At 41.9% G+C, this 24,346-nt stretch overlaps 1 non-coding gene across 1 annotated transcript; it reads right to left on the bottom strand.

Moving 5' to 3' along the window:
- Positions 1-8,913: 8,913 nt before the first annotated feature.
- LOC105068034 (uncharacterized) lies at positions 8,914-21,425 on the bottom strand. Its single transcript, XR_012501351.1, has 3 exons — positions 15,590-21,425; positions 9,763-9,833; positions 8,914-8,982 (listed from the first exon to the last, which is right to left on the bottom strand). It is a non-coding gene; the product is annotated as an uncharacterized LOC105068034 (transcript).
- Positions 21,426-24,346: the final 2,921 nt, after the last annotated feature.

Genomic DNA, 24,346 nt, shown 5'->3' with positions numbered 1-24,346 from the left:
CATATATTGTGAAATGATCACCACAATAAGCTAGTGAACATTTGTCACCACACATGGTTACAAAGTGTTTTTTCTCTTCCTTGTAAGAGAGATATTTTTTAAAAATCTGAATATGTATCTGTTTTATCCTGGTTAAAATGTTAAAATGCATTTTGTAGTGGTCACTGCTTTAGAGTTGTCAATGATGGTGGCAATTAATAGTGTAAGCCACAGTATGTAATAATAATGTCTTGTTTATTATTATTAAAATTATTATTTTATTATAATTAATAAGTTTGCCATTGGGATCTGGTTAAGACTAACTTTCCAGGGTTAAATTTGATGGTATTGCCATTCTTATCTGAAGAGTCACAGAGTTTGACGAAGACAATGAACTTCTAGATCAAAGCAACCACGAAATTACTAAAGCTCCATTTATTCATATATTTTTTCATACTCTCTATGTGAAAGGCATTGTATTAGCTGTTGGGCAAAAGGAAGAGATTAATATGGGGAGAGAAGGAAGAATCTTTATACTAAAATCAGAAGGACGGTTTATGAAAGGAAATTTAATTCTCACTCATGAACCTAACTGCAAATATCTTAAACAAGGTATTAGCAAGATTATACTGCATGAAAAAGGCCTTATATAAATGAGTGCTTACCTTATGATTCCAGTTATAGGAAACTGTTGAGCAGTCAAAACTAATCTGTGGTGAAAAAAATCAGAACAGTGGTTGTCTCTGGTGGTGTGGTGGGGGCAGGAATTAATTGCGATGAGACACAAGTGAACTCTTAAGGATTATAGCAAAGTACTGTATCTTGATAGGAGTTTGGGTTTCAGAGGCATGTACATTTGGAGTTGAGGTCATTTAAGAATGCTGAAGCCATCCACCACAAATATGTTGTAAAATCATTCAGGTGATATAATGCAGAGAATGTACAGGAAGAGGGTGAGACTCCACTCATGCATTCAATGAACTTTTATTGAATACCTGATCTGTGCAATGTCCTGTATTAGGTGCTAGGGAACTTTTTAAAAGTAGTACCATAGGATTCTTATCTTTGAGAAGTGGTTCTTAAACTAGAGATTCTCAGTACATGCCTTTGGGGAGCTAAAAAGAAATCAAAACCAGACTGAGTATAAATATAGCATAAACATAGTTATTAAAAACAGTTATTAAAGAAACAGAAGTTAGATTGTAAAGTGTTAAAGAGAGAGGAGGAAGTGGATCCAGTGGATGTAGAATATATGTGAAGTTCGGTGGCATGCTCTTTCTCAATTCAGGAAATTTTGCAGTTAACAGCCACAATTGCAACATGCTTTTATTTTTAGCACTTCCCAAATGCTACATTGTGCAAGTTTCTAGTGAGTTTGGATAATAAGCTATAAGAATAATTTGTTTTTTGAGCTTTTTCTGAGAACATAACTCCCTAGAGTAAGTATCAAAAATGTATTCTACCACTGCACTCTGCAAACCCATGTTCTCAGAAGGACCGTGTGAAAAAGGTGTCAGGATCGTTCATTCATTTATGCATTCATTCCACATAAACTTCTGGTATGCCCATAGAACAAACACTATTCTAGACATTGGGATATATCAGCGAACGAAATAAAGATCCCTGACTTTTGGTTCAGCTTATATTTTATCCCACTCAGACAACAACAATAAACTTAATAAATAAATGAGTAAATTATGCAGTACGTGTGAAAGATACAAGAGCAATGGTAAAAGTGGAAAAGAAAAGGCAGAGTGAGGAGAACCAAGAGTTCATGGAGGTGGAGTGTGGGAAGCTTCAGTTTGACAAAGAGCAGTCAGAGTTGGCCTCATGGAGAAGATGACATTTGAACAAAGACTTGGAGGATGTGAGAGAATTATCCATGTGAAAGAGGAAGGAGCAATTGAGCGACAAGAATAGCCCACTCAAAAGCTTTCGTTCAGAGGCGTGTCTGGTGTGTTCAGGAGTAACTAAGGAGGCCAGTTTGGTTGGAGCAGAGACAGCAAGAGGCAGAGTAGGAGATGAAGCCAGAGAGGTGAGGGGCAGGGGAACAGACCTGGCAGGACTCTTTAGGCTGGTAGGGTTTCTGGCATTTACTCTGAGTGAAAGGAAAAACCATTTGCAAAATTTTGAGCAATGAAAGACGTGAATTTGACTATGCTTTTAAAAGATCACTTTGGTGAATGTATTAAGAAGAGACTGAAGAGGGGCAAGACCAGAAGCAGAGAGGCAGTAGGAGGCTATTCCAATAACCCAGTGATGGACCCAAATCTGTCATCCAGCTTGGTCCCAATGCCCATTAAGGACACTCAAAGGGCAGGCAAAGAAGCAGAGTCATTATCACTGAAGGACACGGTAAAAGAAATAAGCACAAATCTGGGAGGGGGCGTGTACCAATAGCATATATAAATGGATTAGTTCACCTGGTGAGACCCCGTTAGAGAGAGAACTGCTCCCAGGGGTGATGCCCAGAAGACCGCTTATGCCTGAGTGTGATAATGCAATATCTGAGGATCAGCAAGGCAGCATTGGGAATCCTGGCCAGAGCTGGGAAAACAGCACGAGGAGTCTACAGACGAGAGGAAACAGTGATGCTGAGGGCAAGCTTCATTCATTCAAAAGATATTTATGAGTATCTGGTGTGTTCTGGGAACTGTACTAGGCAGTAGAGAGAGAAACTGAGAAGTTTCTGTTTCAGGTAGCCCCTGCCTTCAAGGAGCTCACCATCTTGTCGAGGAGATGAAGAAGAAGACAAATAACTGCAAAACAGAGAGCCATATTTGAAGTGGGATTTGGGCACATTAGTGGCACAGAGGAATCATTGTCTAAGCTTATGCAAAGAAGGTTTCATATGAGAGAAGATATTTAAGTTTGATCTTTCAGGATATGTTTTGTCACTTAATCAAAGGGGACTGACATTCCAGGAAGTGGAAAGTATATGGTATAAATACAGACATAGATGTAAGTGGAAATGTAGATGTATGAAAATGGGGTTATCTGAAAGAACATGTTCTCTTTGGGGAAGTGCAGGTAGTTCTGTACGGCTGGATCTTATGTATGCAAAGAAAAGTGGAAGGGAGGAATCTTGAGGGACAAGCAGAGGCCAACACTCAAAGGGCCTTGCCAGTTAGGCAAAGGAGTTTGGATCTTATTCACGTAGTGGTCTCATGATTTTCTACTCAATGTCAACTTTGCACAACCTCCGTCGTGTGTCATCCAAGTGGTATGAAGATTGATCCTTGGCTTTCTCTCTCCATGAACATCATACTGTAAATGTGAGTGCCAAAACTGCTGTAGACACCTTGCAACCAGCCTGAAGAATGAAACAGACACAAGAGAACTGCAGGGAAATGGTGCTGGGACCACCAGAGTAAGTCAACACTGAAGTCTGCTTTCCTTCTGAACTTCATGTTACATGAGCCAAGAAGCTACCTATTGAATTTCTTTATTTAATTAATTTGACATAAGTTTTCTGTTATATGCAACATAAACCATCCTAATTCATACTTTTCAGTAGGGAAATAGTATTTTTTTTTCTTTCAGAAAGCTCATGCTTGTGATTTGGAAGAGGTGAAACTAGAGGTATGGCTTAGCAGAGAGATAACTGACTCATACAGAAAAGATGATGAGAATGTACATTTAAGGTATGTCATGAGTATGGATGGGAAGGAATGGTTACAAGACTATTTAGGTGGTAGAAAGAGCATGATTAATCATTGGATGTAGGGATAAATGAGAAGGAATTTGGAATAATCTCCAGCTTTGGGGAGACTAGCTGAAGAGTAGTAACATTACAGAGAGAACAAAAACAGTGTAAAATAATATTAATGGATCCCTTAATAATGGGGGTGACCATGCCTACCGCTTACTATGGTTGGATATATTCATCCAGACAGCATATCAAGCACCTGGACACAGGACATGCTCATAACTAACAATAATGTTACCCCACTACTTGTATTCCTCCTCTTTTAAAAAAAGAAAAGTCTTTCCATCCTTCAAGATCAAGATCTCAAATGCTACCTCCCTTGTGAAATATTTTCTGCTTTCCAAAATTAGATGTAGTATTTCGTATCATTTCACCCTTCCTGATCCCAATCCTGTTCCCATCCTACCCATGAGACAGCTCCAACAACTGCACCCTCTTATCGTGACACCACCTGCAGCTTTACACATGTGATATACACATGCCAGCTTCTTGGCATGCTCCCAATTCCTTCTGCTTTCCAGGAGACAGTTAGTTGTTGGGGATTTGTAGAAATCCTGGGGATGCTTCCCCAGATCATTAAGTTGAAGGACTGAGGAAATTCTATCTAAATTTGAAATACTAGCGAGGGCTTCACTGCAACCTGGGGCCAATGAGGCAGCTGAACCATCATTGAATTCCCAGGCAAAGCAATATTTTATACTTGGGAGATGCTATGTTTTACTTGGGAGAGCCTCCCCTATTCCCTTGCCCTTAATGTACATTCCAGTACTTTAGTTTATCAAGGGAGCCATGGGACACCTTGAATTCAGAAGACAGACTGATGAAGGGGAGGACACAAATAACAGGGAGATCTGAGTGTCAGGAGCTTCCTGAGGTGGGCTCAGCGAGGGGAGCCAGGAGAGGAGAGGAGAAAAAGGGGTTGCTGATGGCATACGTCACTAAGCACCTACTATGTGTACGGAACCATGCTAGCTGGGCACCAGGGGGTCTGAAGATGCATTTGGGCTTGAGGCACTCAAAGCTTAGAAAGGGAGAGAGACAAATAGGAGATTAATTTGAAAACAACAAGAAAAGTACAATAGTCCTGGCATGAAATAGGTACAGGAGTGACATGAAATTGAAGTGAATGCTTTTTTTTTTTCTTGAGTGTAGAACTGAAGCGAGTTTTCTGTTTTAATCAAGTATGTGATTAACCAACTGCTAGAAAGAATGCAAAGTGACGTGCTTAGATGCTTTGTAATTTCTTCATGCACTATACTTTAAAACAGTAACAAAAACCATAGTATTCATTGATGTGTCTTTGTGTTGGGCACCTTACTTAGAATATTTTGAGGAATTTATTACTTATTTTCTTTTTTCATTACTGCTTTTTTGAGGTATGAATGACATACAAAAAGCTGTAGATATTTAATACTAGTGCCCTAAACTTATCCATCACCTCCAAAATTTTTCTCCCACCTCACCTTTGAAATAAAAACACAGAAGCTTTAGCCTCTTAGCAACTACATAAACCTTTTACATATACAATGCACTATTGTTAATCATAGGCCCTGTGCTATGCAGATCTCCAGGCTTTATTTATTTTGCGTAACTGAAATTCTGTACCCTTTGACTAATATCTCCCTTTCCCTACCGTCTCCCCATCCCCGGCAACATTCTACTCTCTGCTTAGATATAAGTGAGATCATATAGTATTCATCTTTCTGTGTCTGACTTATTTCATTCAGTATAGGGTTCTTGAGGTCCATACATGTTATTACAAAAGGCAGGATTTCAGAAGTGACTACTTTTGACGGAAAATCGGGGAGACTTTATGGAGAAGAGGATATTCAATGTTTTATATTGTATAGATGTGCGGGTTGTAGACTGCACTGAATGGCATCCCCCTGGAATGTGCAAGGCACCACCTGCATAGCCAAAGGCAGTGTCCGTGTGAATGCCTGGGTCTCAACAAATGAAATTTCCTGAATTTCCTGTTTGTTGACAGCAGCAACATGCCCATATCCTCAGCCTTGTAGTCCCTTGCCCGCAGAATAATCTCAGTCTAGAATTTGCTCCCCTCCACACTTCCCAACCCTTCCCTTAGGAGTCTTTACTCATTTATCTCTGATAAAATATTGTTCCCTTTTCTACACCTATGTTCATAGCAGAATTATTTACAACAGCCAAAAAGGCAAAAGCAACCCAACCCAATTGTCCACTGACGAATGACTGGATAAACAAAATGTGATGTATCGCACACACACACACACACACACACACAATGGAACATTATTCAGCCTTAAAAAGAAGGAAATTCTACAACCTGGATGAACCTTGAGGGCTTTAAGCTAAATGAAATAAGCCAGTCACAAAAGAACTAATACTGTATAATTCCACTTATCTGAGGTACCTAGAGTAGTCAAATTCACAGAGACAGAAAGTAGAATGGTGGTGGCCAGGGACTCAGGTGGGAGGGAAAATGGAGAATTATTGTTTAATGGGTACATAGTGTCTGTTTTGCAAAATAAAAAGAGTTCTATGGATGGATGGTGGTGATGGAATGCAATGCTGTGACTGTACTTGATGCCACTGAACTATATTCTTAAGAATCGTTAAGATGGTGAATTTTGTAAGTATTTTATCACAATCAAATATTATTAAGGACATTAAAAAAGGCTTTTCTTGGAAAGACTTCCCTAATCCCCTGTAGCAGTTAGGGCCCTCATCATACAATCGTGCATTCCAACATATTACCTATCACATTCTGTTGGAATTTCTATTGCATTGGTCACCGTCTAATGATGTTTAGCTTTTTAAGAGAAACATCTATGTGAATGTGTTTTATCCACCAAAATCAACTTCCTCTTTGGGCACACAGCTAGATTACTTTGTCAAATGCTCTCTCACTTAAGTTTGGCTATAATAACCATGTTCTCCTTAATAAAGTTTGGTCCAAAATAATGTATGCCACCTCTAGGCTTGGTCCAAGGACTCTCCCATGTGTGTTCTTGGAGCTCACGTTCCCTGGATGGCAGTGTTGATGCCAAGGGTGCCGTGGGGAGCCATGTGTTGAAGATGCAAGGATCAGTGTCAGAAGAGGTCCCTAAAAGACCATGTGGAAACACGCTGACCTGCTGGCATGAACTTCCATGCAGGACTTTCACGTGAGCAAGACATAAAGTCCCTGGAACTTTGGGATTCTATTTGCTACCATATCTTAGACTACTTTATTCATCCTCTATGTAAGGCACTCAACTTATCTGACTTCATCACTTACAGCTGAGTGAGTCAGGCCATGTTACTCAGCCCCTCTTAGGGTCAGCTTCTTCACTGGCCACATGGGTATAAGACAGTCTATTTTATAGAGTTTTGGTCATAATTAAGGAAGCAATATGTTCTAGCGCTCACCCACAGTAGGAGCTTACTGATGATTACAATTTCACTCTAATGGGCTACTGTGGCCCTGATTCCCCCTGTTCTCTCATCTCTAACCATCAGCATTCCTTGAAGTGCAGTCCTTAAAATGCTCCATACTTCAGAAATTTCAGTCCTCAAATCTGGATATTAATCTACATGGAAGCCCTGCCTTTGTATTATAGCTACAGTATTTCAAGAATTCTAAGACCTTATGGATTTTTAAAAGCAGGATCATTTTAATAAAAAGCCTTTTAAGAGAAAAATACATTATCTCTTTTAGCTACACACACCAATATTATGACTCATCTCGATTTCAGAAACCTCAAATTATGGAGGAAAAGTCTTCTTAGACTAGAAAACATGGTTTTCATGCAGTTATTTTATCTTTTCTTGCTAAAACTTCCTCATTCTCATGCAGTGTGTGTGCATATGGGCACACACATGCCAGGATATGAAACTGGCCTTGGAAAATATATAGCAGTGCACCTTGAAAGGTATACATGTCAGTAAATGGGACTCAACTGAGCTATGGAGGAGTGACGGCCTCATCCAGGACACAGCCTGACTATTCTGGGGCACTAGTGATTTCACTGCCCTGAATTGACTTGAGAGGTCTACTGAGTACCTGTGTCTGGAAGTGCCAAGTTCCTAGAACCCCCAGGATACAAGGAGAAGCCCCTTCCCGAGGAGAATCCATGTCACTGGTGAGAAAGTGCCTGTAGTTGCCTTGGAACCTGAACGAGAGAAAGCAGAGTGAGTGAGAACAGAGCAGGTGTGGATACGTGGAAGGGGTGTTGTTGGCAGGTGCTGAGAGCTGACCATCTATCTTCTCCAGGCCCTTCTAATGATTCTCAAAGTATTCCCCAGGAGTCCTAGAAAGGCTTGAAGGGACCAGTTACCTGCACAAAGCTGCTGAACAAGGTTGAGGCTGGACGTGCTGTTGCTAACAGGGTTCGTAGCTGTGCAGGTGTAGTTCCAATTACAGGAGTCACTGAGGACTGATCCTTCCTGGGTCAGAACAGTCCTTGGTCCTGTTTTTGTCCACTCATATATGATGTTCTCTCCTCCTTCCTCCACAGAACACCTCAAGGTGACAATACAGGTGCTGTGCTCACAGGAGAGGGAATCCACTTGAACTTGAGGCCTTGGCAGTCTCTCTGTTTGAAGCAATAGTTTTAAAAGATACAAAGAGCAATAAGGGGCATTACAGGACATCCCAGGAGGAGAGGACTCAGGGAATAAAGGAGAGAGAACAGAGCAAGGAATCCACACCCCTTTGGATAAAAGGATTCCTGACCCTTCCATTCCCAGCCCCTAAGCAGCAAGTTGTGTGATGTTTTTCAACCTGCCACAACCACAGCCATCAGCCAGAATCTGCTGGTAACTGAAGAGGACAAAAAAAGAATTAGAAAAGGGAAGAAAAAGATCTACCTAGGAGAGGTTCTGGACCGGCCAAAAGAGTGAAACCAAGGGACAGTCTTTACCAAGGGTCATCTAGCCCCCACCCGCCGGCTTACAGGATGACCCTATTCACCCTGGCCGGTTGAGAGCTGGTCCTCTATGCCCATACTCACTGAAAATCCTCAGATCATAAGTGGACACCACTGAAGAGGTCATTGTGGTTATGTGGGTGCTGTAAGATCCTGCGTCTGCCATTGTCAGGTTGCTGATTTGCAAGGAGTAGGAGTCAGTGACACTCAATCGATTTTTCCATTTTGGATCAGTTATATATGTCAGTGAACTTTGTCCTTCTAACTGTGTGAAGGCGATAGATATTCCGTTGTGAAGCCAGATGATAGACATGATCCTCTTCTCTGCAGAAAACTTCAGGGGAAGCATTACTGACTCCCCCAGAGCCCCATTCACAATTTGTGGGGTTGAGCTGGTTTGTGAAACTGTGAACACAGAAAGAAATGACCATAAAAACTGGCCCTGATACCCTCCCTTTCCCTTAAGTCTCCCAGTCATTCACAGCTCTCCCAGCTAGGGGCCCCAAAGAGTGTGGGACACAGCAGTGGTGCTATGGCTAGAGCTGGAAGTGGGCAAAGCTGGGATCACGTTCTCCATCCCAAAGGCTGAGTTCCTGCCGAGGGCTGTTGGCCCTGGAAGATTAGAAGGGAGACTGCAGGGGAAGTCAGGGCCCATCTCACCCTGCCAACCCCCTCTTTTTCCTTATCCCTAAAGTTTGACTCTCATGACTTCCTATTTTATGAAATGCTCCCCCAGGTCACAGCCAGGGTTTCAATATCACTGCTGTTCTGGTGGCTCAGTAGTGCATGGTCTAAAGACCTCTAGATGACAGTCCGGATGCTGCCTCTTCCTGTGAAGTTTTGGAGGAGCCCGGAGATTCCTCCAGGCCTTGACGCTTCTTTTATAAAACAATAGAGATGAAATATAAAGCCTTCCAGGTTGCTTTCAACGCTGACATTCCCAGTGTACCCCCAACAATTCTATGTACCCCCTACTCGTTTCCTCCTCCTTTCTCTCCTTCACACTCTGATCAATCTTTCTCTCTTACATCCTTGAGTCATTCAACTTTTTTTTTTCTGCTTGGTCTCTCAATCTCTCTGACAAGGGGCTCTCAGTTCCAGAAAAGGCCCTCTGGGCAGTGCCCACCTGGGCCCTCTGCCCCTTGGAAGGTCAGGCTACAGGGGAGGAGCTTGTGACCCACTCACCTTGAGACTGGAAAAGCAGCAGGAGGAGGAGCTGAGCAGGTTTCATGCTGGCAGGACTGAGCTGGTTTGCCCTGAAGATCTCGAGGAAACAAGAGGAAAACGGAAAGAGCAGGACGTTTGTGTTGCAAACCACTTCTGGTAGATCCCATGCTGATCATTTTTGCTAAATACTTTCCTTGTTAGCTTCTCTTGATTGGCCTTTACACCTACCTCAGATTCTGTCCTTAAAGTCAGAAAGAGTTCACAGATATGAAGATCCCACTTCAGGAAAACTGGTACGATTTACCAAAGTCTTTGCGCTGCGTTTTGTTATTGGACTTCATAACTATCTTCTGATCCAGAGAAGTTGGTGTGCCTCCCTTCCTCCTTTGTTTTTGTTTTTTGGAAGGAGATTTATTCTCTTTCACTCTTTCTTTTTCTTTTAAGTATCCTTATAAACTCATAAATTTTTGTATATGCAATGTATGCCAACTGCAATTAATATTTTGATGCTTAAATTTTCTCGTCTCTGGCCCATATGAGACCCTTCATGCTGGCTCCTTTGCTCTTTTGACATGGCTGCATCTTTTAATTTCTTTGAATTCTTGCACAAGAAGGTGTTCTAGGCTCACCTTGTTTATAACCTTCCACAAACATAAAAGCAGCCATTCCTCAAAAGATCCCTGATTCCTTTAATGAGGGAATGGTACTTAGACACCACAATTTTGTCTCTACCCATACTTGTTGATATTGAGTTGTCACTGCTTACAGACCCTTTCAGTTGGATGGAATTAGGAAATACATATTTTAAAAAAAAGAAATAAAAATTTGTGTGTATTTTTCCAATTTTTGCTTAAATTCTTTCATCTTGAACATATCTCTTTCTTTCACAAGAGAAAGTCTTGGTTCCTAACAGCACTAGTGTAAAATGTGTTTGTTTTATCCTGGAAATATATATATATTTTAATATATATATATAGTTTTAAATATATATAATAATGTCAGAATTGTTAATAGCAACAATAAACGCTGAGTGAGTTTAGGATTTCTTTGCAGATCTCTTCAACCTTAGGTATCTTCCACTCAGAATGCACAATGAAGATGTTCAAATCATCCTGGGATACGAGAGGGCTCCGCATGGATATGCCTTACTACCACGGCCCTCTGTGCAAGCGAGACTGTGAGACCCTGCTGCTCGAGGAAGGGGTGGATGGCAACTTTCTGTTAAGAGACAGCGAGTCTATGCCAGGCGTCCTGTGCCTCTGTGTCTCGTGAGTAGTCCTGTATTCCACACATTTGGAACCTTATGCTGAATGTAGGACTGATAGCCAAGTGGGAAAGGCATTGCACTTGACTGGCTTTGCAGCCCAAATGAGCAGAATGAGAAATGGATCAATACTGCCAGGAGGGGATGGGAGGAATGTGTCTGCCCAGTCTCCTCCACCTGCCCTTCCCTCCTGGTGCAAAGCCCACAGGAGCAGACTCTGTGGAGCAGCAGAAGGAGTGGGGGTGAAGAGAAGGGCTGCAGGAAGCCGGGGGCGGGGGGTGCGGGGATGCAGAGAAGGCAGCCGTGGGAGAAAGACGTCTCCTCCAGATGTCTGTTTATTTAGTATGGAAAAGGCAAGAAGCTTTTTTTTGAAATTTCAACCTCAGAGACCAATGTTTACATGCATTCTGCCACCCCTGATTGCCATATTTAAAATGCTAATACTATTTACATTTTATTTAGATTTATAAAAGGCTTTACCATGTATCATTCATTCTTGTCTCTCTGGGTCTACTAAGGTAAGTATAAATAATCACTATCATTTAGATGAATAAGCAAGGCCAAAATTCCTCAAATGACTTGCTTTTGCTAAAATTCATCTGATATCAGGCCAAAACGCCAGAACTATGCTACCAGAGTGATTACTTAGAGCCTAGTGTAGAAAGCAAAGCTGAGTGGATAATCACTTTAGCCTCCCAAGAAAATGTGGACCACTGAAAATTTTTACCTTTTACTGACTATGGAAATTAAAATCAAGTGTGTCAATCTTACAAAGAAGATATATATTTCTCTCTGGGGATACAGAGATGAGACAGGTAGCCCTAAGGTGTTCTGGGTCTAGTGCAGGAAAGTGAGTTTAAACAAATAATTATAATATTGTATCTTACTATATACTTAGAATTTCCAACTCTTGCCCATCTTCCTGTGCCAGCGTTGTCATCTACACATGAAACCTCTGACCTTCTGGGACCATTTCTTACCTGGGCCACCACATATATGCCAGGCCAGGCAATGAAATTACTACCAAGCCTCTACTTCTATTACCACCTGGGGTCTCAACCTGCTTCTGCATTGAAGCAATTTTATTACTTGGGACTTCATTTCTCTTCTTTGTCTTTTCCTCTGGGACCCAGTTCTTCTTCCCTTTTCTTACATGCCTTTCCACTGAGCCTTGTGGACCCCTTATAACATCATTAACAAATTCCCACACATCTTTTATCTAATTGCAGGATGTTCTCTTTATTAATTATCCATAACCAGAATCAGGCTGGCTATTGACAGCATTCTAATCTACTTCTGGGGCATCCCATAACAGATGGAGTAATCCAAGATCCTTAGCAAGCCTTATGAGGACCTGCCATTGTCTGATTTGTCTCTTCAGCCTCTTTCTTACCCCTCCCTGCCTTGCAGCTAAGACCCCAACAACTGTAAAGTGCTTACATCTTTCCCTGTGCTGTGGTCTCTCATCTACATTCCAAGCTCCTGCTAGGCTATCTGAATACTCTTCCTCCCACCCCTTATTTCTCCTTCCCCTCCATAGGGTAACTCTTAATCATTCTTTGAGAATCAGCTAACATTTACTGAAGACTTAACTAAATGCCAAGCACGTGAATGTTCTCCCTCAATCCTTTCAGCACTCATATGCAGTAGATTTTCTTTTTTTTTTTTTTTTTTTTTTCATTTTCTAAATGAGGCAAGTGAGGCTTTGAGAGCCCTGGGACCACTCTCTCCAGGAGCATCCCACCCACCAAACAGTGTTAAGTATTCCTTTATTACCCTATGAATATTTTTATCATTGTACTTAGCACATTAGTATTATAGCAATATGTGTATATGTTTTCTTTTTCTCACTGGGCCAATGAATTCCTTGAGAGCAGAGATTATTTCTTACTTATCTGAGTTCTCAAACCTAGGAAGATGACCTGATCAGTGAATATTTGCTGCATGAATTGTATGCATGGATGATGGGTGAATAGGTACCATAATACAGTCTGCCCAACTACTAGGAAAACACAGAGGAGGTAGTACAGACTGCCTAGAAGCAGTTTAAAAGAGGGACTCAGAGAGGAGATGACACCTCAAATGAACTTGTGTGAAGAGTAGGAGGTATCAGACAAGGGAATGAGAACACAGCAGCAGCTTCAGTGTATGTCATGTGCAAAGATCCCAGATTTAAAGTGTCCCAGTGTGTCTGGGCAAGGCTGAGAAATAGGGTGTGTAGATTTAAAAGCAGCAGGAGATGACAATATAAAGGGAGAGAAAGACCAGATTATAAAGGGCTTTGCATAATGTACCTTGAATGATTGTAAGCAGGGAAGAACCTGATTAAATTATTTAAATCATCTATTAAGACAGTGGGTGGAAATTGGTTTGAAAGGAATGTGGAGTGATCTAGGGGGAGTTAACTGAAACCATTCAGGATAAAGGAAAGGGCATGAGCCAAGCTGATGGCAGTGAAGATGACGAAGATGGGATGGATATGAATGACAGGCTGCAGAAGTGACTGAACTCAGTGGCAGGCTAATTGTGGGAGGTGTGGGAGGTGTGGGAGAGGAAGCAGTTTCAGATGACTCCACAGTTTTTGGTTTGGGAAATGAGATCAGAGCAGTGCTATGAACTAGTGGTGAGAACTGGGGGGAAAAAAAAGGAAGAAGGAGAAGGACAGCAAGTTTCAGTGGCAGGAGGCACAGACAGATAGAGAGGAAAGATAATGAATTCTGTTTAGGGTATATTGATTCTGTAGTACCTATGTGATGTCCAGACAAGCCATGTGCATTAGCTCATGTATCCTTCGCAAAGCCATCTCCACTAGGTAATATATCCCTGTTTTGTGGGGAAAGAAACTGGAGTTCCTTATTAAATAACTTGTCCAAGATCAAATTGTTAATATGTTGTTATGTTCCCTCTCTTACCAATGTCCCCAGTTCCACTGAAATATGTTCAAGGCGGTCACCTTGGGACTGTGTTATACAGTGTCCACGCAGGGCACTTGAGGGCTTGGCAGTAGATCCTGACGTGTGAAATCTTGTCATTTTGCTCCCTAGAGATGAGCTACACTTCCTTCTTTGCTGGGTGAGAATGGCAATATGCCAAGTTCTATGCTTTCACGATCTAAATGAATATACTATGGGAGAAGGCTAGAAATAAAGGAAGGAAGTCACAGGGAGAGTTGACCTAACAGCGTATAGCGCCGACCAGAAAGCTATGTGGTAGCCGTGGACAGGAAATGCTACCTGATCTCACAGCCTGACAGAGCGTGCAGAGAACACCAACGTGCAAAACACTATGTAGGTGACTTCGTGAGTGTAGAAAGTTGGAAGTGGGTCTGCCTTTACAATCAGCAGAGTCAAAATGGAGTGGATATTAGGAGATGCGTGGGATTCACCACTTGGGGTGTGGAGGGACTTCCTACAGTCATAGGAAGGCTGCAGGTGAGGAGAACCTGAGCCCTGACTTAGGGTGTGTCCTCACTGAGGAGGATAATGGCAATTGAAGAAACGGGTAGGAAAGGCTCTTAAGAAGTCTTTGGGAAAAAAAAAAAAAGAAGTCTTTGGGAATTCTCCAAATTCCAGAAAATAAGACTTACATTTTACAGCAGTTCATAGAATAAACAAAATATAAACTCATAAAGCAGAAAGCAGAAACCCTCTCATAAATGATCCTTGTCAATATTTTGGCAAAATCTTTTCTAGGCTTCTCTCTGTGCATACACATATCCACATACACATAAGCATTTACACACACCCACACACACACACACAACCACACACCTATGTGCATAGGTAGAATCATCTGATTTGCTGATCTGCAACATTTTGTAGCTCAAAAAAAAAATCCTGGGAATCTTTTTACATCCATGAAAGCATATACTCATAATCCTTTTATAATTACCTGGTATTCTATTGAATGTATATATTGATTTACATAAAACTATACTGTAAGTTTTTCTCAATAAATAATGTGACAATAAAAATTTTCATACTTATATTTTTTTAAAGTCTATCCAGCTCTCTCTTTAGGTTAAATTCCTAGAACTAGTAGTATTTGGTCAAACACCTGTACATTTAAGGCTTTGATAGGCATTTACAAAGTTATCCTGTTCCCCAAATATTATACCAATATACCAGGTGGAAAATCCTTAAAGTATTCTTCATTGACTTGAATTTCTCTTGTGTCATGTCATGGAAAAATGAAGGTCACATAAATGACATCACATGCACACACACACACACACACACACTCACACACACACACACACTCGATTTTATTTCCTCCAAGTGACGTTTAAAGTTTGTTAAATTAAAACATGAGCATGAACGTCAGAACAGAAAGTGAGCAGGTTTCCCCTAGGATGCTTGTCATCTGCTGCTGGTGAGGGATTGAGCACAGGCTCAGAGACTCAGAGACACAGGCACAGCCCCTGTATTTACTCTATAGAAACAGGATGGACCTCCACCCCAGATCCAGATGTCAGGCTAATGATGCCACACACACACACAAACATACAAACACACACAAAAACACACACACACACACATACACACACACACCCCAAGAGGATCTGAAAGGTTTACTACTTACATAATGAGACTTTCTGGGTAGAGCAGAACCATCTTCCAGAGCTGGCCTGAAAATGAGTGGAGAGAGCAAGAAAGTGTTAAAGTCAAACACAAACAGAGACAAGTCTTGAAAATTCGCTGAGAGGGCAAAACCATTTTAGTCATTTAAGCAAAACCTGATTTTTGCAAGATGAATGTGGTAACTTGACTTGGGTCACTTCTTGCTTATGCCTTCTTGGAGAATCATAAACGAAACTTAAATTGTTTCCCAAAATTGATATGAGGTAACCACTACTCAATTCTCCTTCATTTAAGAAAAGTCTAATATTGTAACAGATCACTGTGAAGGATAAACACTCATTGCCTTCACATTGTATAAGCAGCTTTATAACAATATACCTCTAAGCCTCATTCCGTGTTTTGGTTTGAGTGCTCCCAGTTTATAAACTTTTACTAATTAGCACTTAAGCGATTTGTTGGTTTTATTTACGTTTTCAAACGCACTTTGGACAAAGGAGACCGGCTTGGGGCTTTTGCAGTACATCAGGGTGGGGCCAGTGTTAGTGCTCCTGCACTTGGTCAGAGGCTTGTGTGTTTTGAACGTCTTGCTTGTGACAAAGGAGGGAGCACCCAGGCTATCTTATTAGCTTGATCAACTTGCCCAGATGTGGGGCAGAAGTGAAAAGGATGAGGTGAGGCTCAAAAGCTGTTAGCAGTCAAATATCAAAAATATCATGTCAGATTCTTACTGCATTTGCAAGGTCAAAGTTTTGTCAGAAAGAGCTTAGCAGTTTCTTGAAGAGCAGAAATGTAGAGGGCCTATAGTCTTTAAAACTCAACTGAGAACATCAAGCCAAAGACTGACAAATGGACTGTATAAGACCTATGGTGTTCTCACCTCTGAAATGAGAGAAAAGATTTCCCCTGGAGAACTGATAAAGCAGGTACCAGGAGCCTAAGGTTTGCAAACATTAGAGAGAATTTCATCCTTCTTATCATATCTAGGGCTGTCATCCACTGAGGTCCAGCCAACATCTACATATTGAAGACCAATAGCAAATATAGGAAATCTTTTTTCTCCATAGAGCCAAATATCCACCAAGAAGACATCAAGATCCATATTTACAAAATCAACTCCACTTGTTTTATGTTATAACAAGAAATTTAAAACGTTCCATTTGTAGTTTTCATATTAAGTACAGGATACATACATTTTTAACTATCTTTAAATAACAATATTAATGAGAACATATGACATTTACTGAACACTTAACTTTGTGCCAGGCATCCCATGTTTATTGCACATTATTTACAATAGCCAAGATATGGAAGCAACCTAAGTGTCCATCAAAGGATGAATGCATAAAGAAAATGTGGTGAAGATCTTCCTTGACTTATGATGGAGTTACATCCATCGTAAGTTGAAAATACTGTAAGTCAAATATGCATTTAATACACCTAATCTATCGAATATAATAGGTTAGCCAAGCCTTCCTCAAACATGCTCAGAACACTTACATTAGCCTACAGTTGGGCAAAACCATCTAAAATAAAGCCTGCTTTATAATAAAGTGTTGAACATCTCATGCAAATGTTTCAATGTTATATGTTACTCATAATTATATGATACATTATATATTAAATCTGTTTCATTGGAAGGTAAACCTCTTCATTAATACTTTTGTCATAAGCTCTATTTTGTCTGATATTAATGTAACTACTCCATTTTTCTTTTGGTTGATATTTACATGCTATAATTTTTCTCTCTGCTTTCACATTCAGAATTTCTGTGTTCATGTGTCTTATGTGTTTCTTTAGTAAACGCTACAAAGTTAGATTTTGTTTATTTTAATCCTATCCATCAATTTTTGTGTTTTAACTAGAGCACTTAGTCCATTTACATTTAATACAATTACTAATATATTTGAGTTTATGATTCATATCGTTCACCAATTTTGTCGTTATTTGGCTCTTGATGATTTTTCCAATTTAGGGGTATTTGGAGAATATTTAGTAATTCATGTCACACTTTTTAATTTGCAGTATTCAGAATCTTATTAAATGTAACCTATCACTACATTTGATATACAAGTCAACAACGTAATGTTTTTTGAGTTTTCTTGTCTCCTTTTGTCTCTTTTGTTTTTTTTTTTTTTTTTGCTTATTTGTTTGGCTGATTAATTTGCATATCACTGTGTACAAAGAAGGGAGATATGACTCTGCTTGTGGGAAAGGAGTAAGGATGCCAGAGAATTCTCTTGGAATATTAGTTGGCTAAAAAGGCACTGTGGGCAATCAGAATGTCTAAATATATTTCCAAGTCATTTGTTGTGGAGTGTGCAAGGCAAACCCCTCTGCCCCTACCTCCTATGCAAATCTTCAGGAAATTCTACCTTGCTCACCAATCCTTCCTTATGAGTGAATTTTTATTTTGTCAGGGAAAGGCATTAGGAAAAGTGTTGCAGTATTGCTTTCTAGGTCTGCAAGGGCAGTATTAGGAGAGCATGTGGGGCACAGGGACTTGGAGGCAGAGGAGATGGTGAAAAAGTAAGTCCTTAGGAACTTACAGAAACACTGGAGAAGTTTCTCCAGGGCATGGATTTGGGGAGTGGAGGCAATTCTACCTAAATTTCAAGTGCTAGGGAGGGGTCCACTGTAAACTGTGTATGTATCAGTGGAGTTACTCCTCTGTTAGCCAGTCAGGCAGCTGCATTGTCTCTGAAGTCCCCAGGTACATATTTTATACTTGGGAGAGACCCCTTAGACTTCTGCCATTAGTACATCTGGGCAGACATTAATTAATTAAATATATTAAACCAATGGTCTTGTGTCCACAAAACCTCTCAGGACTAACCATGCAACCACTCCCTGCCTCGGGTTAGTCAAATGGATTTGCTGAGCCTTTAGAGGGACTGCCTTGCCCAGGGCTAGCCAATTCCTAGAGATACTGAGCAGCTCACATTTAAATGCAAAAGGCAAATAATCCAGAGTCCTAACGACCTCCTTTATCTCACATACTTCCTTTATCTCACACTCCCAGCCACTACCCACCCGCCCTAACCAGCCAGGGCCAGGTGCCAGACAGCTAGGAACAACCCCTATGTCCCAGAGCCCACTGAAATTATTCAAACCAGCCAATTCTAGACCTGCTTACCCTGCCTTGCCTGTTCCTTCCCAGGGAAACCAGAATGGAGGGTGTGGCCTGCAGTTCCCAGCTCACCCTGCTCTTACACTCCTGACCTATGTTTTCCTGTGTGTCCCCTCCTCTTGGGAACTGTAATAAACTGTTTTTTTCAAGGGCAATAGTCTCCTGATTGCAGGCCTTACTGATCCTTGAATTTTCCATGAAAACACTATATTTTTAAACAGCACCATGTCTGAATATGACAAATTCCTAAGGTGTCCAGGATCACAAGGGGTGGGAGCACTTTATCCAGGAAAATCCGTATCCACCAGGCAGTAAGTACCCGCAACTTCCCTGCCCTTAAGATGCAAAAGAGGCCAGAGCACCTATGTGGAGGGCGGGGCGTGTGTGAGTCGGGGGAGACTGTGTGTGTGCTGGGAGTGGGGCATCCTCTTCTCAGCACTCCCCAGACCTTCTCAGATCATTTCCCAGGAGTCCTGAAGATGCTAGAATGATCAATAACTTGCACGAGGCTGCTGGGCAGGGATAGCAGAAGTTACTGCTCGGAGGGTTGAAGCCTGGCAAGTGTAGTTCTGGCCCAGGTCACAGAACCTGAGGAGTCACTAAGGACAGACCTGGGACACAGAATCCTCCGGTCCTGTCAGAGCAGGTAGACAGCTAGAGATGAGCAGAGAAAGGGGGGCTCAGGCCAAATGGCAGGAATTGGGCAGAAAGGAGGGACACCGTCCAAATGCAGGAAACCATGCATCATGTAAGCACCAGGGGTCCCTGGGCAAAGAAAGAAAAGCAGGAACCTCTGGGCTGATAAGTGGTCACACCTTTTGGGGTGATGAGCAGCCTGGAGGCCCGCAAAGAAAGGTGGGAAAAGGCAGGAATCTCCAGGGTCTGAATGTAACCTTTTGTTCATTATGCCCTTATTTCAATAAAATTAGCCTTGCAGATTAAAAGTACCCATCATGTACCGACACCATGACACTTCCAATTCAGACTGAATGAGGACAAAAATCTCTCCTCCCTTTGGGAAGGTGGAGTTGGGATGAAAATTAGGGAATACAACCCCAGACCCTTCCCTTCCTAATGAATATACGCCCATTCATTTTTACACCCTATGTAAACAACTTGCCAAAGAAACTCTGGGCAGCTGCTCACCTGAGCCTGCCTGCTCTCCCCTGAGAGTGTACTGTCCATCCTTTAATAAATCCTCACTATACCTTTTTAACCACTGTGACTTGTCTCTAAATTCTTTTGGGGGCAGGACAAGAACCTGGACACCGGTTACATCTACCGGCAACAGGCCCACTGGGGCCCACCTGTATGCATGATCTCTCCTCCTGCCTTCCAGGAACACTTTAGGATAGCGTTACAATCCTGATCTCAAAGACCACGGATTCCAACGTAACGTGAGGCCTTCTTAGCCACGCTGTTGGAAGCAATAGTTAATAGAAAATGGAAAGCACAAACAGAATCCTCTCTAGGCCACCCCACGAGAAGAGGGAGAGAAAACAGCCAAGATTCCAGACATATCCTTATGCAGACTCTTCTAAACCTGGCCCCTGAGGGACTACATGAAAAAAGAAACAGTTCATCTGAGGTTACCCAGTCTTCAGCCAGGGCCTGTCGGTGAGTTTTGCTCACTGAGATAAAACCTTCCTGTGTTCTGGAGTTTGTCCGCGGGCCTTGGAGCTCATTTCTGCAGTTCCCATTTAGACGGAGCTCATCTCATAACCCACCCAGAGGTTTAGAAGAGGAAGAGAAGGTGGAAGAAGAGGGGAGTAGGAAAGTATACTGGATTGGATAGTGTCCTCCAAAAATTCATGTCCATCCTGGAACCTTAGAACGTGACCTTGCACAGAAATAAGGCTGTGGCAGATGTAATTAGTTAACATGAGGTCATGCCGGAGTAGGATGGGTCCTTAATCCAGTAGGACTGGTGTCCTGATAAGAAGATGAGAAGTGACACAGACAGGAGAACACCATGTGAAAACACATGGGGAGAACATCATGGGATGATGGAGACAGAGTTTGGAGTGATGTAGCTGCCTGCAAAGGAAGGACCAGGATTTATAACAGACACCAGAAAGCTAGAACGAACACAGAAGGAGTCTTCCTATAGGACTCAGAGGGAGCGTGGCCCTGCGAAAACCTTGGTTTCAGACTTTTGGCCTCTGTGAGAAAATTAATTTCTGTTGCTTTCAACCACCCAGTTTTTAATACGTTGTTACGGCAACCCTAGGAAATGAATGCAAGGGAGGAAATAAGAAGTCTATCCAGGAAGCATTCTGGCTCCACCGCCACATCAGTGAAATGGAGGGGCCAATCTTAATAAAAGTCCTTCAGTCCCCGATGCCCTGAGGGGACCTTTCCAAGCTTGCCATCAGTGATGTCCTTCCATCCCTATGCACTGACAGCCCTCAGGATTAGGACCAGGACCAGGATGCTGAGCTGCAAGGAACAGAGCTGGTGAGAGTCAGGCACTCTCTCAGTAGCACTTGGTATGAAGTTTTCTGGCTTTCCTCCCTTTGGTCTGATGAGGGCAAGAGATAGGTAATGGCATTAAACTGCTCTCCTGCAGGAGACTTCAGGGGGAGACACACCGACTCCTCCAGACTCCTGCTCACCACACGAGGGGTTCAGTTTGTGCAATTATGTTTCCTGTAAGCCCAGAAGGAAAACATCTACACAACCATCTCTTGCTGCCACACACCACCACCTCCACTACCACCCGCTCCTGGCCCACTGCTCACAGGTCAGAGCGGCCTCACGGTGGAGCCCTCAGGAGTGTCCGGCATAAACGGGTATCACAGTTGTGCTGTGGCTGGAGCTGAAAGCGGCCAATAATTATAGTCCCCTTCCTTCTGAGGAGCATCACTGTTCCCCACCGCAGGGGCTGGGCTTCCATTGAGGGCCAGGAAACACAGTTAAAAAGGTGGCAGAGAAGGCAGACCCGCCCCAACAGCCTGGGCAGCGAGGCAGACATCTGTCATTTCCTCAGACTGACCGCTTAACCACTGCTGTTTTGTTTTCTCTTCTGATTTTCCCTGGTGTTTGTCTCCGCTTCTTTTGATTTTCTTTCTTCCTTTGATCATGTCCCTAACGGTAGCTGAATTATGACCACCCTCCCTAAGCCCTGGATCCTGTGAATATGTTAATTTACTTGACAAAAGGGACTTTGCAGATGAAATTAAGATGCTAACCAGTTGAGTTTAAAACAAGAGGGTTGTTCTGGGTTGTCTGGATTGGTCCGATGGAATCCTAGGACTTTTTAAAAGTAGAAGAAGGTAGAATGCTGCTTACAGATGTGCAGTGGAAGAGGCAGGCAGAGGGGAGGTCTGAAGTGTGAGACAGACTTGACCCACCATTGTTGACTCTGAAGATGGAGGAAAGGGGCCATAAGCCAAGACGCATGGGAAGCCTATAGAATCAAGGAACAGACAGCAAGTAAAGGGGTCATCAATCCTGCAACTGTATGAAACTGAGTTCCACCAACAGCTGGAATGAGCAAAAATGTGGATTCTCCCTTCGAGCGTCTAAGAAGGAACACAGGCTTACCAGCATCTTGATTGAGGCCTCGTGAGATTCTGAGCAGAGTCAAGGCTGCCTGATTTCCCACCTAAGGAAACTGAGATAATGAATCTGTATTGTTTTAAGGGGCTAAGTTTGTAGTAATTTACAGCAATGATACAAAATGAACACACCTAGCAAAGCTAGTTCCCTCAGGAAGTAAATCCAGGTTTCTCTCATGAGGATGGAGCAGATTCCCTTAACATCACTCTCCTCACACATCTGTCTTTACATGGAGGAGTATGATCCTCTGTTATGAATCAGCCCAGCAACCGAGCCTCGTTGCAGGAAGGATATTTTAACTTCGGTTTCTCCTATGTTGTTCCAAGAAGGCTCAAGCCCACTCACCTAAACCAAACTGCATGGGGAAAAAAAAAGTTACCTAAGGTTTACTCGCTTAATGAACAAAATCACATCTTCTTCTAAAATCCATACTTACCAAGTTTACCTTTTATATTTATTGGGATGTCTCAGCCCCTTTTGAGGTATTTGTTTGCATTCTTCAGGGTTTTCTTTCTTCTTTTGTTTACTTCTGAGTATTTCAATTTATACACAAAGTGATGCATCTAAAAACTGTTTTCCAGTATATAAAATAGCTGAAGCAGTAAGATGAGAATACTCTCTGTATCCACCTCTTAAAAAGTTCAGAAGTTTACCTGCATGTCATAGGTATGCTCATATTAATTTAACACCAAACTAGTTTTTTCAATAATCAATACAATTGTAACATGGGTTTTAAATTTTTATTTAATGAGTAATAAGAGGAAAATAAGAGATAATCAATCTGTGGTAGAGAGACTTCAGCAAAGCTGACAGGTCAAGATATGGGGAAACCAAAAAGCTGTGGGAGTTCAACATTACAGGGGCGACATCTACACACTGTTTGCTGATGAGTAACATGTACTACATTAAAAAAAAAAATCACTTAAGGTAGTATCTGAAGTAATTCAAAAATGTAATGCCATGTGTCAGTGTATCTATCAGGATAATTTTTGCTGCAAAAATGAGCCTCAATTCAACTCAAATAGCTTAGCCAGGGAGGAAATTCATTCTCCCCACCACTGCAAGTCCAGGGGAGGCACTGGCTCCTAGGTCAGTCGGTTAAGTAGCTCAATGTCATTATCAAGGACCCAGATTCTTTCTCTCTTTCCACTTTGGCCTTTGCAGCAAACAGCCTGGCTCTTGTGGTCCCAGGATGATTGCCAATGGTCCAGGTGCCCCATCCAGACTCAATATCATCCAGACAAGGGCAGAGATCATCTTGTTTGGAATTCTTATATATGAACAATAATAAATAGCAAAGTGAGCCCTAACTATGTGCCCGAAGTGCAAGGTACACTCTGTATATATCCTCATTTAATCCTCTCAACAACCCTATGTGACGAATATCATAATTATGATCCTCACTTTCTAGAAAATGAAGGCACAGAAAGTTATGCATCCTGCATCAGTTACTAAGTGGTGGAATTAGAATTCAAATCCAAGCAGTCTGACTGTAAAGCCCGGTGCTGAAACCACTATGCTACACTGCCTCTCACATAGCCAATTCTGCCCTTAACGCCTTGGAGGGTCCAGAAATATTGGGGTTCCAATTTAGAACATGTTCATGAATGATGCTGGTGCAGTGGGTTAACTATTCGAGGAGATAGACAAAATGCTATCTTCTAAAATAAGACAGTAGGAATCAAATGGGAGATCCTACACTGTCTAGGCCTCTTTTGATAAGCACAACACACTCGCTCACCATGCTGTTACAGTCAGAGATGACTGTGGATATTCTGACACACACACACTGTCCAGTTTCTACTCACATAATCACGAAACTCATATTTGGCATCATGCTCCCCTGAACTTGACAACAGAATTTTGCCTGTAAGGCTGGATTTATTTGACATCTGTAGCAGACAATACAAAATACCAAGTAGTTTATGACAAAAGGGAAATGTATTAAAATGACAAAAAGCCCAAGAGCAAGAGTGTAGTCAGACTTCAGAAATCACTGTATAGGAAACAAGATTCCTGAGGAATCTAAGTAGGACTGTCTCTTCCTTTTTTTTTTTCTTTCCGTTTTAT

The sequence above is a fragment of the Camelus bactrianus genome, chromosome 21, assembly GCF_048773025.1.
Source record: "Camelus bactrianus isolate YW-2024 breed Bactrian camel chromosome 21, ASM4877302v1, whole genome shotgun sequence".
In the NCBI taxonomy this organism is placed as follows: Eukaryota; Metazoa; Chordata; class Mammalia; order Artiodactyla; family Camelidae; genus Camelus; species Camelus bactrianus.
This window is presented reverse-complemented; position numbering and strand designations above follow the sequence as displayed.